This window comes from Schistocerca piceifrons, chromosome 4 (assembly GCF_021461385.2).
Source record: "Schistocerca piceifrons isolate TAMUIC-IGC-003096 chromosome 4, iqSchPice1.1, whole genome shotgun sequence".
NCBI classification, from domain to species: domain Eukaryota; kingdom Metazoa; phylum Arthropoda; class Insecta; order Orthoptera; family Acrididae; genus Schistocerca; species Schistocerca piceifrons.
Window position 1 is genome coordinate 127,991,838 of NC_060141.1, and position 18,942 is coordinate 128,010,779.

Here is an 18,942-nt window from a genome sequence, read left to right on the forward strand (position 1 = left end):
CATAACGTGACAGAAAGTCTAATGCAGAGGCCATTCTTTGAGTTTTGTGGTGGTCGGTAAGAATTTTGGGCACCCATCGTGCACAGAACTTACGGTAACCCAATCTTGCTGTCACTATCTCGTACAAGAGAGTCTTAGAAATCTGTGGAAAACCAGCAGACAACTTCGACATTGAGAAACGTCGATTTTCACGAACTTTTGCATCAACTGTCTGAACGAGTTCGTCAGTCACCAATGATGGTCTACCACTCCTCTTTTCATCATGAACGTTTTCTCGTCCACTTTTAAATAAACGTACCCATTCACGGACAACTCCTCCACTCATACCTCTTGGTCCGTACATGGCACAAAGCTCACGATGAATAGCTGCTGCAGAATATCCTTTGCCTGTAAAAAAACCTTATGACAGCACGCACTTCACATTTGGCGGGGTTTTCTATTGCAGCACACATTTCAAACTGCCACAAAAACTAAACTAGCGCAGGTACGACGTTCACTCGACCACGGCTTGATGCCGACTGACCTGTTGAGTGCGTGAACGCACAGATGGCGTCGCTACTCCCCCCACAACCCGCACTGTGACCAATCGGAGGTTACTTTCTGAACCGCCCTCGTATTATTGATGACTGAAATATCTGCCATGTGTATCTGTTGTGTTCATTAACGTTTTGGAAAAATGCTACGTACTTACGAACCAACCTAATATTTTCGTAATAGTCATAAACCTATGGTCGAATTGATTTCCATGACTCCTCGGGAGAAACAATCTTTATTGATCGTTGTTACAATTTGCCACACACAGTGGTTTACCGTTCACTGAGGTAAGCTCTTAGTGGGGTATAGCTTTGCCAGTGTGTGACGTCACGAGTTATTAAAATTGGAGTACAACTGGCCTTCTTTGAATGATAGAATGTAGCACTGTGTTGGAGCTGAATAGGTCGCTTCAGAAATGTCATACGGCCGGTGAAAAATGACTTCATTACTCAGTTTGCACACCTCTTGCGTTTCGGATTTATTTCCATCATCAGATATCCAAAAGCGCAGAAGGTCATAGGATACGAGCGTTAATAGATGCACACGCAACAGTAGTCTCTCGGCTTACCTTACATGCTCACCTCGAAACGCTCGTATCCTCCGACCCCTCTGAGCACCTGAATATGTAATGATGGAAATAAATCCGAAACGCGTCAAGTGAGCATATCATTTTCACATTATAATGCAAGCACAGTCACCTGACTCCTACGAGATTTAATGTCTCACCTATATTGTTGTTGAATGCTGTTGTATACTATGAAACTTCGTTATTTAAATGTGTGTGTCTGTACTTAAATTGCTGAATGACTGAGAAGATGAAATTTCTACGTTGTTTGATTCTGAAACAGCTGAGTAAAACTGAACGTACTGAGCCTACTTTCTCTTTACGTTTTCTTATCACGTCAACGCTGACACACAATATTCTAGCGCAACGCAATCTGACAGCTCAAAAAAATTAATACCTGACTTCAAATAATTAATACAAAAGAATGGCCCTGACTAAAAAGGAATCTTAACAAAAACCTGTACATTTCATTAAGCACTTACTTCACAAAAATCTTCATTACGCGAACTACTGCAATACATCGAGCGTGAATACTGCCAGCTAAACAAAAGATTCTAACTTCTAAAGCCACTAACTACTAATAAGCATGTGGTTAGCAAAGAAAAGATTTTGTTGCAAACCAAATAACGTATTTTTTACCTTAAAAGTGTGGCATCCAAACACGAATATAAATCGTCATTGACATCCAGTACAAAGATATATAATCATGAATGTTTTTCAGTCTCCAAGTCGGATACTTCCAGATCGTTAACCAACGCTAACACTTCAGACCTCTACCCTCCATCAATGCTAACTTCTCACATTTAACGCCCATTACTGCTGGCTGTTCATCTCCAATTGCCCAACAGCACTTCCATCACTGCTGGCGCCTAACTTCCAACTGCCCAACACTACTGGCGAGTAACTTCCAACAACGAGTTCGACCAGCCACAGGGTCTCTTACAAAGAAAGCGCAGCCAGAGATCCAATGCAAAGCGCTACACAGCGCTGCCAACACAGAAGCAGCCCACTTACAACTAGCGATGGAATTCCAACTGTCTTTAATATTGTTATCCATTTGTACGAACGTGGAGTTCTCGGTTTTGGCTCTCATGGACAGATCATCGTAGTACCCCTTAACCCCTTATATGTGCCAGTGAATGTGCATTTTTTTTTCTGACGGCTTCCTCTCTTGCGCCAAACTCTTCGCGTGTCAACTTCTTTATCTCATAATAGTGTTTAGTGTTTACACGAACGTCCTCAGTTATTTGTTGAATATTTTCCGATCTCTGAACTCGCGTGCAGCCTTGGCCCTTACGGCGCCGTCTAATACCATAAAACCTATTCAATGGCGTCTTAACACGTTTCTTATAATCACGTCTCTTCTTCTGCACAGTGTTTCTCAGATATTTCTTTCCTCGTTCTGCGGAGGACGTCCTCATTTCTTAGATAAAATTTTATAAGCCGAAGCTTTTTCTGTGGAGAAAACTGACATTACCATTAAGTGGTTTTCATTCGTGAAATTGATCGTCGGCGTTTATGACGAACATTCATTTTCCTCTTGACAAGTCTCCAGCTGTCGTTCAGCACTTCGGCAGTGGATATGGCAACACATTTCTGGCTTAGAGGGACTTGAATATGCCAAAGCAGCGAAACGAAACGTAAACTAATACAAATGATGCTGTTATGGTACTACTGCAACGTGTGATATACCGTACGTTAATGAAAAAAAAGACAAACTTCGAGTTCTGGATATCATTTCTAGAAGAATTCCTCCTGGATACCCACTTCTTTCATAATCTCAACGCCCTTGAGTTACGATTTTTAATAGCTTGTAAATGAAACGGAAAATTAGGTAATTTACTTGGGTCATTTAATTTTTTTTTGTTTTGTTTTCTAAGGAACCATTTAATGAACAAACGAATGCATATTATGTTAGCCATTCCCCGTTAAGGTCTACCTACTTTTGCCGTCGTTCTAGCAGCTTCTGCATTTGTGTAGTAAATCATTCTTTGAGGTTATCCTGGCACCACCTGTGGACAACTGAGTGAAGTTCGTCATCGGTGATGAATTTCTTACCCATATAATGGATCAGTAACGAGACGTGGGCAGCAATGATCAAACAAGTGAGAAAGGTATAATACTGATTTTATTGCCGCGCGGAGTGGCCGCGCGGTTTTAGGCGCCATGTCACGAATTGCGCGCCTCCTCCCGCCAGAGGTTCGAATCCTCCCTCGGGCATGGGTGTGTGTGTTCTTCTTGGCATAAGTTAGTGAGAGTTAGTTGAAGTAAAGTGTAAATCTGGGACCGATGGCCTCATCAGTTTGGTCCCATAGGAATTCACTCACATTTGAACATTTTTCTTAACTAATTTTATTACTGACCGCTGCTTACACAATCTGTTCAATATGAGCACCGGGAACAATGAAGAGATGTTGTACAGCGGACACTTTATCCGCTTTTTCTAATAAAATTATTTTGCGTTTGTTTCTCGTGGATTTGGAAGAAACGGTATTGAGCCTAGCTACAACTACCTTGTGACCACTAATCCCTGAATCAGTCATGATGCTCTCTATTAACTCTGGATTGTTTGTGGCCAAGAGGTCAAGTGTGTTTTCGCAACCATTTACAATTCGCGTGGGTTCGTGGACTAACTGCTCGAAATAATTTTCGGAGAAAGCATTTAGGATAATCTCGGAAGATGTTTCCTGCCAACCACCGGTTTTGAACAAGTATTTTTGCCAACATGTCGAGGGAAGGTTGAAGTCCCCACCAACTATAACCGAATGAGTGGGGTGTTTATTTGTTACGAGACTCAAATTTTCTCTGAACTGTTCAGCAACTATATCATCGGAGTCTGGGGGTCGGCAGAAGGAGCCAATTATGAAATTAGTTCGGCTGTTAAGTATAACCTCCACCCATACCAATTCGCACGGAGTATCTACTTCGACTTCACTACAAGATAAACCACTACTCACTGACACAAACACTCCACCACCAATTCTGCCTAATCTATCTTTGCTGAACACTGTATGAGACTTCGTAAAAATTTCTGCAGAACTTATTTCAGGCTTTAGCCAGCTTTCTGTGCCTATAACGATTTCAGCCTCTGTGCTTTCTATTAGCGCTTGAAGCTCAGGGACTTTCCAGCACAACTACAACAATTTACAATTCCAACTGTTCCTTGATCCAAGCACGTCCTGTATTTGCCATGCACCCTTTGAGATTGCAGATACTTCATCACCTCTTCTCTCACGTAACATCACATTTACCAGTTAAGATCTACTTCGCAAACTTTGTTGAAAGCCTAATAACGAAATTCAAAGAAGGCTCTAAACATGGGTTAGGTTCTAAACCTACGTTAAGTCACTAGGTCAAGTATCAATGTCTCAGACTGCCGTTGACATTTTTGCGGTTGTACACTATTTGGAAAAGGCAAATTAACTTTTCACGATGAACGGTATCCACATAATCCAATAAACTTCTCAGTTATTTTTTTCCCTGTGCCATTGCACATAACACTGCATCTGCATATGAACTACCAACCTGAGTTATCTCCTTCCGAGCTTTTGTTGTCTATGGTCTGTGGCTTTTCCGAGCAGCATATCTCTCCTTTTGGTTTGCGCACAGTTTCTGGTGGCTGGTGTGAGAAGGTACGTCCAACTAGACTGCTGAAATCTGAAGCTAAGTAGAGTAGTCTGTGACGTCAGAATCGCTAAGTAAGAAAGCGTGTTCTCTCCGTGCGTAAACAACAATACATTAGCTTCTAATCGATAGCAGAGTTAAGACGTGATTTACAGATGGCGATGCTAGCTTTGGAGATAATCTGTTTACAATCACATTTTGAATGTAAATGCCTCAAAATAATAAAGAGCAGCAATCAGTCGTGGTTTCCGTTATAGCTTTATTATAGCAGGTACAGATTTCGGGTGGTAGCTGGCCGATATAATGCAGTAGTTCGGAGCATTGATAATGGCTAGTTGCTAGCCGAAATCTAGATCTCCTATGATAAAGCTAGAAAGCAACTGACGACTGATTGGCTAGTCTTTACCATTTTAAATGTTATACCACAGGCGAGGAGAGTATTCCACTTTCATGATGGAAAATAATGTGGTAAATGAATATCCGGAGATTTTCTTATTTAACGACTTCCTCAATGTTACTTTTGCTGTTGAAAATATCGGATATTCGGCGATCATAGTTCAAAATTAAAACTGAAGGAATGACTTCGCACATATGTATCCTTGTTAAATAGACGTCTGAAAATTCTATGTCTCTTTATATTTATCCAGGTCCGTTTATAATAGATGATCTGGTAGTAGAGTAGCAGCAAATTATTCCTAGCTATGAGTGTTACACCTACATTCCGAAAAACTGTGTAGTTTCCCTTTTGCAGCGCTTTGCTATAGTCGTGGGACATTCTTCTCGTTTGGGTTCTTTTTATGAGTTACCTATCTACTTCATTTCGCAGTGATAGTCGCGTTAGTATCATGTCTAAAGCATGAAATGATTCCACCGTCTTGACTTGGCGCGAGGATAATTTCATGCAGATAGCGCCAGATCATTCCATGTTACTAAAGGGCATACCGTTTCGCCTTGGTTTTTGTCATCAGTCTTCTCACTGGTTTGATGCGTCCCGCCACGAATTCCTCACCTGAGCTAACCTCTTCATCTCAGAGTAGCACTTGCAACCTACGTCCTCAATTATTTGCTGGGTGTATTCCAATCTCTGTCTTCCTCTACAGTTTTCGCCCTCTATAGCTCCCTCCAGATCAATGGAAGTAATTTCTTAACATGTCTTAACAGATGTCCTATCATCCCGTCCCTTCTCCTTACCAGAGTTTTCCACATATTCTTTTCCTCTCCGATTCTGCGCAGAACCTCCTCATTCATTACCTTATCATCCATCTAATTTTCATTATTTGTCTGTAGCCCCCCATCTCAAATGCTTCGATTCTCTTCTTTTCCGGTTTTCCCAGAGTCCATGTTTCACTACCATACCAGAGCGTACTCCAGACTTTCAGTTTCAGAAATTTCTTCCTCAAATTAAGGCCGATATTTGATACTAGTAGAATTCTCTTGCCCAAGAATGCTCTTTTTGCCATTGCTAGTCTGCTTTAGATGTCCTCCTTGCTACGTCCGTCATTGATTTATTTTACTGCCTAGGTATCAGAATTCCTTAACTTCATCTACTTCGTGACCATCAATCCTGATGTTAAGTTTCTCGGTGTTCTCATTTCTACTACTTCTCATGACCTTCGTTTTCTTCGATTTACTCTCAATCCATACTACGTACCCATTAGACTGTTCATTCCGTTCAGCAGATCATGTAACTCTTCTTCACTTTCACTCATCAGCGAATCGTATCATTGATATCCCTTCACCCCGAATTTTAATTCCACTCCTGAACCTTTCTTTTATTTCCGTATTTGCTTCCTCGATGTAGAGATTGAACAGTAGGGGCGATAGGCTAAATCCTTGACTTACACCTTAATACGAGCACTTCCTCCTTCGTCGTCCATTCTTACTATGCCGGCACGGTAGCTCAGCGTGTTCGGTCAGAGGGTTAGCAGTCCCCTGTAATAAAAAAACTGAGTTAATCGATCAACAACGAACTTAAACGGATGTCTTACGACGTCCGCCCCGAGCAGATAGAAAAAATAAAGGGTAGCGTCTTTGATTCATAATCAAAACGTCTTCGGTCCCTGGTTCGATCCCCGCCAGTGCCTAAATTTTGATAAATAATCAGCATTGGCGGCCGAAGACTTCCGGCATAAGAAGTCAGCCTCATTCTGCCAACGGCCTCGTCAAAGAGGGCGGAGGAGCGGATAGAAGTTCAGGGCACTCTCTTGTCCTAGGAGTGGGAAATTGCCCCTAAAGGGCGGAAGAATCAGCAATGATCAACGACATGAGGATGCAGAAGGCAATGGAAACCACTGCATTAAAGACACGTAACGTGTACCCACAGGACATGTGGCCTGTAATTGAAGAAGTGTCATGATGATCTCTCCATTGGCAAAAGATTCCGGAATAGTCCCCCATTCGGATCTCCGGGAGGGGACTGCCAAGGGGGAGGTTACCATGAGAAAAAGATTGAATAATCAACGAAAGGATAACGTTTACAAGTCGGGGCGTGGAATGTCAGAAGCTTCAACGTGGTAGGGAAACTGAAAGATCTGAAAAGGGAAATGCAAAGGCTCAATCTAGATATAGTAGGGGTCAGTGAAGTGAAGTGGAAGGAAGACAAGGATTTCTGGTCAGATGAGTATCGGGTAATATCAACAGCAGCAGAAAATGGTATTACAGGTGTAGGATTCGTTATGAATAGGAAGGTAGGGCAGAGGGTGTGTTACTGTCAACAGTTCAGTGACCGGGTTGTTCTAAACAGAATCGACAGCAGACCAACACCGACAACGATAGTTCAGGTATACATGCCGACGTCGCAAGCTGAAGATGAACAGATACAGAAAGTGTATGAGGATATTGAAAGGGTAATGCAGTATGTAAAGGGGGACGAAAATCTAATAGTCATGGGCGACTGGAATGCAGTTGTAGGGGAAGGAGTAGAAGAAAAAGTTACAGGAGAATATGGGCTTGAGACAAGGAATGAAAGAGGAGAAAGACTAGTTGAGTTCTGTAACAAGTTTCAGCTAGTAATAACGAATACCCTGTTCAAGAATCACAAGAGGAGGAGGTATACTTCGAAAAGGAGGGGAGATACGGGAAGATTTCAATTATATTACATCATGGTCAGACAGAGATTCCGAAATCAGATACTGGATTGTAAGGCGTACCCAGGAGCAGATATAGACTCAGATCACAATATAGTGGTGATGAAGAGTAGGCTGAAGATCCAAGACATTAGTCAGAAAGAATCAATACGCAAAGAAGTGGGATACGGAAGTACTAAGGAATGACGAGATACGTTTGAAGTTCTCTAACGCTATAGATACAGCAATAAGGAATAGCGCAGTAGGCAGTACAGTTGAAGAGAAATGGACATCTCTAAAAAGGGCCATCACGGAAGTTGGGAATGAAAACATAGGTACAAAGAAGGTAACTGCGAAGAAACCAGGGGTAAAAGAAGAAATACTTCAGTTGATTGATCAAAAGGAGGAAGTACAAACATGTTCCGGGAAAATCAGGAATACAGAAATACAAGTCGCTGAGGAATGAAATAAAGAGGAAGTGCAGGGAAGCTAAGACGAAATGGCTGCAGGAAAAATGTGAAGACATCGAAAAAGATATGATTGTTGGAAGGACAGACTCAGCTTACAGGAAAGTCAAAACAACCTTTGGTGGCATTAAAAGCAACGGTGGTAACATTAAGAGTGCAACGGGAATTCCACTGTTAAATGCGGAGGTGAGAGCAGATAGGTGGAAAGAATACATTGAAAGCCTCTATGAGGGTGCAGATTTGTCTGATGTGATTGAAGAAGAAACAGGAGTCGATTTAGAAGAGATAGGGGATCCAGTATTAGAATCGGAATTTAAAAGAGCTTTGGAGGACTTACGGTCAAATAAGGCAGAAGGGATAGATAACATTCCATCAGAATTTCTAAAATCATTGGGGGAAGTGGCAACAAAACGACTATTCACGTTGGTGTGTAGAATATATGAGTCTGGCGACATACCATCTGACTTTCGGAAAAGCATCATCCACTCAATTCCGAAGACGGCAAGAGCTGACAAGTGCGAGAATTGTCGCACAATCAGCTTAGCAGCTCATGCATCGAAGCTGCTTACAAGGAAAATATACAGAAGAATGGAAAAGAAAATTGAGAATGCGCTAGGTGACGATCTTTTTGACTTTAGGAAAAGTAAAGGGACGAGAGAGGCAATTCTGACGTTACGGCTAATAATGGAAGCAGGCTAAAGAAAAATCAGGACACTTTCATAGGATTTGTCGACCTGGAAAAAGGGTTCGACAATATAAAATGGTGGAATCTGTTCGAGATTCTGAAAAAAGTAGGGGTAAGCTATAGGGAGAGACGGGTCATGTACAATATGTACAACAACCCTAGAGGGAATAATAAGAGTGGACGATCAAGAACGAAGTGCTCGTATTAAGAAGGGTGTAAGACAGGGCTGTAGCCTTTCGCCCTACTCTTCAATCTGTACATCGAGGAAGCAATGATGGAAATAAAAGAAAGGTTCAGGGGTGGAATTAAATTACAAGGTGAAAGGATATCAGTCATACGAATCGCTGATGATATTCCTATCCTGAGTGAAAGTGAAGAAGAATTAAGTGATCCGCTGAACGGAATGAACAGTCTAATGAGTACACAGTATGGTTTGAGTGTAAATCGGAGAAAGACGAAGGTAATGAGAAGTAGTAGAAATGAGAACAGCGAGAAACTTAACATCAGGATTGATGGTCACGAAGTCAATGAAGTTAAGGAATTCTGCTACCTAGGCAGTATAATAACCAATGACGGACGGAGCAAGGAGGACATCAAAAGCAGACTCGCTATGGTAAAAAGGCATTTCTGGCCAAGAGAATTCTACTAATATCAAATACCGGACTTAATTTGAGGAAGAAATTTCTGAGGATGTACGTCTGGCGTACAGCATTGTATAGTAGTGAAACATGGACTGTGGGAAAACCGGATCAGAAGAGAATCGAGGCATTTGAGATGTGGTGCTATAGGCGAATGTTGAAAATTAGGTGAGCTGATAAGGTAAGGAACGAGGAGGTTCTACGCAGAATCGGAGAGGAAAGGAATATGTGGAAAACACTGATAAGGAGAAGGGACAGGATGATAGGACATCTGCTAAGACATGAGGGAATGACTTCCATGGTACAAGAGGGAGCTGTAGAGGGCAAAAACTGTAGAGGAAGACAGAGATTGGAATATGTCAAGCAAATAATTGAGGCCGTAGGTTGCAAGTGCTACTCTGAGATGAAGAGGTTAGCACAGGAAAGGAATTCGTGGCGGGCCGCATCAAACCAGTCAGTAGACTGATGACCAGAAAAAAAAGCAACATGGATGCATGAGCTGTTAAGCTGTTCGTGCGGTAATCCTCGCACATGTCAGCTCTTGCCGTCTTCGGAATTGTGTGTATGATGCTTTGCCGAAAGTCAGAACATATGTCGACAGACTCATACATTCTACAAACCAACGTGAATAGTCCTTTTGTTGCCACTTCACCCAGTGATTTTAGAAATTCTAATGGAATGTTGTCTATCTCTTCTCCCTTATTCGATCTTTTATCCTCCGAAGCTCTTTGAAATTCTAATACTGAATCCCCTATCTCTTCTGACTCGACTCCTGTTTATTTTTCTATCACATCAGACAAATCTTCCCACTCATAGTGTAAGTAGGCTGTTTAGTTTTTTTTATTGATAACGCCACCTCTGTATGAAAATCACTGGCTGTGCTGTGTGCAGTCTGTGGCTGCTTTGCATTGTTGTAATACTCGCCATTGTAGTGTTAGGCAGCTGGCTGTGAACAGCACGTAGCGTTGCGCATTTGGAGGTGAGCCGCCAGCAGTGGTGGATGTGGGGAGAGAGATGGCGGAGTTTTGAAATTTGTCATGAACTGCTATATTTATATGTGATGATGTCAAGGTAAATACATTGTTTGTTCTCTATTAATATCTTTCATTTGCTAACTATCCCTATCAGTAGTTAGTGCCTTCCATAGTTTGAATCTTTTATTTAGCTGGCAGTAGTGGCGCTCGCTGTATTGCAGTAGCTTGAGCAGCGAAGATTTTTGTGAGGTAAGTGATTTGTGAAAGGTATAGTTTAATGTTAGTCAGGGCCATTCTTTTGTAGGGAATTTTGAAAGTCAGATTGCGTTGCGCTAACAAAATATTGTGTGTCAGTTTAAGCACAGTCATGTATAAATTTTTCTAAGGGGACGTTTCAACAGACGCTTTCAAAGTATTCTTTCCGCCTATACGCTCTGTCCTCTGCATTTATCAGTGAAATTCCCGTAGCACTCTTAATGTTATCACTTTTGCTTTCATTGTCACCGAAGGTTGTTTTGACTCTCCTGTATGCTGAGTCTGACCTTCTGACTATTATTCCTTTTTTGATGTTTTCACATTTTTCCTGTAGCCATTTCGTCTTAACTTCCCTGCATTTCCTATTTATTTCATTCCTCAGCGACATGTAATTCTGTATTCCTGTTTCCTGGAACATTTTTGTACTTCCTCCTTTCATCGATCAGTTGAAGTATTTTCTCTGTTACCCATCGTTTCCTCACAGTTACCTTATTTGTACGTATATTTTCCTTCCCAACTTCTGTGATGACCCTTTTTAGAGATGTCCATTCCTCTTCAACTGTACTGCCTGCTGAGCTATTCCTTATTACTGTATCAATAGCCTTAGAGAACTTCAACCATATCTTGTCAGTCCTTAGTACTTCCTTTTCCCACATCTTTGCGTATTGATTCTTCGTGACTAATGTCTTGAACTTACCGTACTCTTCATCACTAATATATTGTGATCTGAGTGTATGCCTGCTCCTGGGTACGCCTTACAATCCAGTTGTTATGTCTCCTTAGAAAAATTATGAATGATTGTGCTAGTAAACTTCTACGTTATTTGATACAAAGACAGCTGAGTAAAACTGAACGTACTCAGACAGTTCTCTCTTTACTGATTCTGATCATCACTAAACTGGCACACAATATTTTTTAGCGCAACGCAGTCTGACTTTCAATAATCCCTACAAAACAATGGCCCTGACGAACAATAACCTATACCTTCATGAATCACTTACCTGACAAAAATCTTCGTTACTCGAACTACTGCAATACAGCGAGCGCCAATACTGCCAGCTAAATAAAAGATTCTAACTACTGAAGGCACTAACTACTGATAGGCATAGTTAGCAAATGAAAGATTTTGATAGAGAACAAACAATGTATTTACCTTAATTATATATATACATATATCAGTTCATGATATACAGTATTTCAAATTTACTCTTTCTGATGGACTCACGTCCATCTCAAAATTCTGCCATCTCTCTCCCCACATCCACCACTGCTGGCAGCTCACCTCCAACTGTGCAACGCTATGCGCTGTTCACATCGAACTGCCCAACACTACAATAGCGAATATTCCAACAATTCCAACCAGCCACAGACTGCACACAGCAGTCTGTGATTTTCGTACAGAGCGCTACGTGGCGTTACCAACATAAAAACCAAAACAGCCTACTTACACAGTATCTATCTAAATAACATAAGCCATCGGATTACGCTGTGAATCACGATAGGGTAGGCGATTATATGTATGTTAAGTATGATCGGTCTTGTCCCGTCTTCCTGCACTGTAATGTGCCATAAAATTAAATTAATTTTGTTTTATACCTTCTCATTGCTTGCAGGGACTGCGTGTCCTATACATACCAGCAGTCCTCGGAGAAGCTCATCATTTCTTAATACACATAGACGCCTGTATAAATGTACTCTGTATCTATAGTTAATTTTCCAGTTTCAAGACGCTTTAGACAGAGAACCACTGCTCAGAATTATGGCAAATGTGAACAGTATAAGATTGACGCAGAGGGAAACGCCACGGAACAAAAAAGTGTTTTAACAATATTTGTCCAATAGATGTCACTGTAAGCTTCGGAAAATGCACCCCAACAGACGCGCGATGCACGGCTGTTCTTTATCTTGCATCCGAGACACACATTACTCTTTCCATGAAGATTCGCACGCTATTGGTAAAGCTCTTTCATAAGAACTGAGACTGGCGTTAGTAGACCTGCAGAAGTTCCGGGCACTCAAGAGTACCAAAAACGGCAATGATCGGATGTCTCCAAAGGGTCTTGAGAAAATGTATCCTTACTCCAAAAAGATAGTGCAAGGTGGCACCTGTCGAAGATGTGGCCACAGCGTTGCAGGAGAGTTCAAGCGGTGGTGTGCCAACATACAATGCACGGGAATGCCCCAAATGTTGGTCATTCTTGCGAGCACGGTGCAAAAAGTCCTTGGAAGCATCCTGCACTGCTGTCCATAGAAAATCACCCATGTTCAGAAGTTACTCCCTGATGACATGCTAGCAAGGTAAACGTTCGCTCTGTAAATTCTTGCTCGCATGGAAGTGGACAATGAATGGCCGTGGAACATTCTGCGGACAGATGAAACCCATTTCCATCTCCAATGACGTGTCAATATGCAGAATTTGAAAATATGGTTAGCTGGAAATCGGCATGCACATCAAGCGGTATTACTTTACACTGCAAAGGTGACTGTGTGGAACGGGATGACTGCATGATTTATCGTACGGCCGTATTTTTTCTCCCTTATAACTGTTATCAAATATCGGAGGTTTTGGAGCTACAGCAGAGTGTTCGCAGCACCTCCACTCTCTCTCTCTCTCTCTCTCTCTCTCTCTGTCTCTCTCTCTCTCTTTCTCTCTCCCACTCTCACTCATTTCACTGTCATGTCGCTGGTATTATTGTGTCAAATATTATCTGTCCCCTTTGTCTGACTACTTCGAGCCTTAAAGGGGACGTGACACTGTTCCCAACTCCCTGCTTAACAGGGATTACAAATTTCCTGAAACCGAATGCGGAGCCTTTGTAACCTCAAAATGCAGCATGACGTATCTCTATCAAATTAAGTTACTTTAAAATATTTATGCAACGTAAATACAAAGATATTTACAGCACTTAATGAACAAATATCGCTACAGTATTCCTGCTACAGTTTTAATAACTGATCTCAAATCGTCGAAGATTTATCAGACTAAGGATAGGCATAAAGTAATTACAGCTTCAGACATTTCTTTTGTTCGTGGAAATGATGGCGTAGTTTAGTCATTGAGAACAAAAAGTAATATTTAAACTTTACCCGAACCTTAAAGTCAATACACATTTAATTCATGTTGCAAGAAAGTACTGGTCATACCTGTCTACGAGAAAGGTAGTAGCACTGATCCACTTAACTACCGTCCAGTATCCTTGACATCGATTCGTAGTCGGATCTTAGAACATATTCGGAACTCGTAATGGGGTATCTCAAACAGAATTATCTCCGTGCCAACCAGCATGGATTCCGGAAACATCGATCTTGTGAAACTCAGTTCGCACTTTTATCACGTGACATGCTGAAATCTCTGAATCGAGGCAGTCAGACAGATTCTCATTTTTCAAAAAGCATTTGGATCAGTACAAGATCTAAGCTTATTATCAGGAGTTGTTTGTCGTAGCAAATTTACGGACGGCATACTTACTGACTTTAATACACAAGTGTCGTTCACTCAGATATACTCAGTTCCTAAATATGTATCTAAAGAACTTTAAAATTCTCACGCTTGTGGTAGGACAGATCAGAGCTAACTATCTGTCCGACATTTTGTCTTTCGTGCTCTATGGTCTAAAATTTCTCATGGAAAGAGGCAATGTTGTAAATGGCAACTTAGCGTGATTATTTCGTTCCAGCTAGCCTCTAACCAAATATTTTAATTATCATCTTTGCACGTAGTACTTACAGTATTTGATCTTACACTATCTACAAGTGTCCAGTAGAGCTGTAGGGAAGTGGTAAGAAACACTAATTAGAAAATTATTCTTTTCATGGATATACACTGACATGACAAGACTCGTGGTATATATATATATATATATATATATAATATATATATATATATATATATATATATATATATATATATATATATAAATTTTCCGTTTGTACGCGAAATTGTACTTCGAGCTATGCGTGTGGGACCTCCCATTCCGGAAATCGTTAAGGAATTCAATAGCTGAGATCCTCAATGTCGAGAGTTTGCGGAGAATACCCAATTTCAGACATTACCTCTTACCACGTGCAACACAGAGGCCGATGGCCTTCACTTAACTACCGAGAGCAGCGCCTTTTCAGTAGAGTGACAGTGCTAACAGACAAGCGACACTGCGTGAAATAACCGCATAAATGAATTTGGGACGTACGACGAACGTATCCGTTTGGACAGTGTGACGAAATTTAGCGTTGATGGACTACGTCATCGAACGACCGACGCGAGTGCCTTTGCTAACAGCATGACATCGGCTGCAGCGCCTCTCCTGGGCTCGTGACAATGTCGGTTGGACCCTATTCGACAGGAAAATTGTGGCCTGGTCAGATGCGTCCCGATGTCATTTGGTAAGCGCTAATGGTAGGGTTCGAGTGTGGCACAGATTCCACGAAGCCATGGACCCAAGTTGTCAACAAGATACCGTTAAAGCTGATAATGGCAACTTAATGGTGGGGGCTCTATTTACATGAAATCGACTGTATCCTCTGGTCCAACTGATCCGATAATTGACTGGAAATGGTTACTATCGGCTACTTGGAGACCATTTTCAGACATTTATTGAATTGGTGTTCCCTAACAACGATGTCATATCACAGAGCGACGATCGCTCGCTATTGGTTTGGAGAAAATTCAAGGGAATGACTATATATGAAGGCAGTATCTGTTCCCGAAAGAACAGATACCATTGATGACCATGCAGCTTCTCTAGAATGAATTGATAATCAAATCGACACCCTAGCTGCAAACAGGCGTTGATATAGTGTATATCATTGGGGACATGTTGAAAATGTGTGCCCCAACCGGGACTCGAATCCGGGATCTCCTGCTTACATGGATATGCCGCTACTCGTACGGGACATGGTAGATTAATCTGCCACGAGTAATTAGTGTGATTGGCAAACATCTATTAGGCGCACTACGAATGTAGTGGTGTGGACATGTTGGGAATGTGGGTCTCACAGGGAGCGTGGAAGGGTTAAGTCCCTGCAGGGGCTTTGTCCTCTGTGCCCTCCGTGGCTCAGATGGATAGAGCGTCTACTATGTAAGCAAGAGACCCTGAGTTCAAGTCCCAGTCGGGGCACACCTTTTCAACATGTCCCCAACGATGTATATCAATGCCTGTTTGCAGCTAAGAGGTCTATTTAATTTTCATTTAATTCAAGCGAATGAATTGGTCACCCACATCACCCTATATGAAACCCATCTAACATTTACGTAATGTAATCGACAGCTCAGTTCGTGCACAGCATCTTGTACTGGAAACAACTTCGCAGGCCTGCTATGGAGGCAGCATGGCTCGTTATTTCTGTAGGGGACTTCCAACAATGTTTTGAGAACATATCATGTCGAGCTGTTGCGCTGCCCCGGGCAAATGCCGGTCAGACCAGATATTAGAAGGTATCCCATGACTTTTGTCACCTTTGTGTACATTACGTCCACAACTTCTAAGAAGATTTTTGTAATCAACGTGCAAAGCTCATGTTTCACGCGTAAGAGATTCCCACGTCCCGCTCTCGCTTATCCTCCGTTTGGCGCTCTGTGTTTCATGTTTCAAGTATACTTCTTAATGTTAAGCTGTTCGTAATCCACCCACAATCCTAATTCATTATAACACAACGCTTTTACGCTTTTCGCTTCAAGTTCGCAATAGCGAACTTCAGGTTTGGAAAATGTGGACCCTCTCACTCGAGGTGATCGATGGACCACAACGAAATACCTCACCGCACAACTGAACGTCTCTGTTGAAGTAATGACACATTCGTCCACCATCTGGGGCACCCAAAGCTGTGTGACCCTGGGTTTCTCGGTGCCTACTAAAACTAAAGAACTACTCCCGAGCAAGCCATAAAGGCTCAAAGGTACCGACCGGCCGCCGTCTCATCCTCAGCCCACAGGAGTCACTGGATGCGGATATGGAGGGGCATGTGGTCAACACACCGCTCTCCCGGGCGTATGTCAGTTTCTGAGACTGGAGCCGCTACTTCTCAATCAAGTAGCTCCTCAGTTTGCCTCACAAGGGCTGAATGCACCCCGCTTGCCAACAGCGCTAGGTCGACCGGATGGTCACCCATCCAAGTTCTCGCAGCCTACAGACGACCATAAAGACCAACGAAGGACCCTCTGTGTGGAACCGCTTGCGCTTTACGAGGCTGATCGTGACAATTCTTTGTCGAAAAGCATCACAGGCGATGAAAAATGGCTTCTTCACTTCGCACCGAGAAACTAAACGGCACTCCATGTAGTGGCGCCACACCACTTCCTCTCCGACTGCATAGTATAAAGCCGCACCCTCTGCCGGTAAAGTCATGGTGACGGTCTTCTGGGGCTCTGAATGGGTTATTCTGTTTGATGTCCTCCCTCAGGAGCAATGATCAACTCGGAAGTGTATTGTGCTACCTTGAAGATACTGGAGAAACGAATTCAGCTTGTTTGTAGCCTCCAAAATGGAGACGAACTTCTCTTTCCCCAAGACATCGCAAGACCCCAACGGGAAAGAAACACTAAACTTCATTGAATTGTTGTTACTAATCCAACTTACAGCCTGGATCTCGCACCTTCCATTTGCTAGCTCAGTTAACGAGGTTCTCCGCGGGAAGCAGTAAGTCGATGATGGGAAGATTATGGATGGAGCAAGACATTGGCTCTGACGTCGAGCAGTAGGGTGATACCAAGCGGATATGTAGAGCCTCTCAATAAGGTGGCGTAGGGTCGTCGCACTGAACGGTGATTACCTTGAGAAACAGAGTTGTGTAGCCAATAGAGAGCGGAATAATTTTGTGCATTGGTGTACTTAATAAAACCAACCTCCTTTCAAAAAAAATATTGTTGCATTACTTATTGAACGTCTCTCGTGCTATCATTGCTTCTCTTCTAGCACACTCTTCTTTCTCTCATATTAACGGGGATCCCGTACGATTTCAGAAATTGATGTAATTGTCCTATTGATAATAATCATTTATTATTGCTGTTAAGTTTTATCGACTGCAACAAAAATTATTTGTTGCTCCTGACGAAGATGATGGAGGTAATTATCGAAAGCTCGGGGTTTTACTCTGAACTAATGCGGCAAGACGTCCGTGTATGTTTTGTAAGCTGTGTCGTCGCGAAATACTTCGTTCTCATGTAACTACACTGAATATTATGTGACACTGCTCATCATTGAGCTAAATTATTATCAATTTAATTAAATCTTGCACCATTTCGTAAGATTAACTTTCTTATCATCGAAAAGCGAATTATCTCATAGTCAAATTTTGCGATCGACCTGTACAATGAATCACTACGACTGCTAGTCAAAGATTCTGCCGACCGACACATAGTACCAGCGCCGCCAAACACAGGGCAAAACCAATCCTTTGTTGAGGCCAGATATGCAGCTTTACTCCTTCTCACCACTTGCAGAAACTATTGCTGATGAAGGTCGTAACCGCATATCGATATTCGGACGATCTGTGAGAACAGTAACCTCAAACATGAAAAGTCACGCCCGTCCTTCATAGTCTCACTTCTGCTAATACTTCTATCCGTCTAATAAAACAGCATAGAAGCTCTCCCTAACACCCTGCTGGATAAGCACTCACTAAAGGGAAGGTGTTTGCAGCTAAATGTCTTAACAACAGCCTAGAGGTATCTTTTATTCCGCTTTTAAATGTTCTGAAACTTCCTGGCTGATTAAAACTATGTTCTGGGCCGGGAATCGAACCAGGTCCCCTTTCCTTCAGGGCCGAAACCTTCCCTATTGAAATATCTAGACACGACTCGCGTTCTCATGTCATTAACTTTAAAAGCAGCGCATTCTCCATTAGAACGTAAATAATTCGTTCTGGAAACAAGCGCCATGCTGTGTCTAAGCAATGCCTCTGCAACATTCTTTCTGAAAAAGCGTACACCGGAGTGGAATTTCTTTTTTTTTTTTAAGTTTTCTGGTACGTTCGTATGGGAGCAAACTGCTGAGGTCATCGGTCCCTAGGGTTACACACTACTTAATCTAACTTACGCTGAGGACAACATGCACACCAATGCCCGAGGGAGGATTCGAACCTCTGAAGGGGGAGCCGCGCGAACCGTTGCAAGGTGCCCGAGACCACGCGGTTACCCAGCT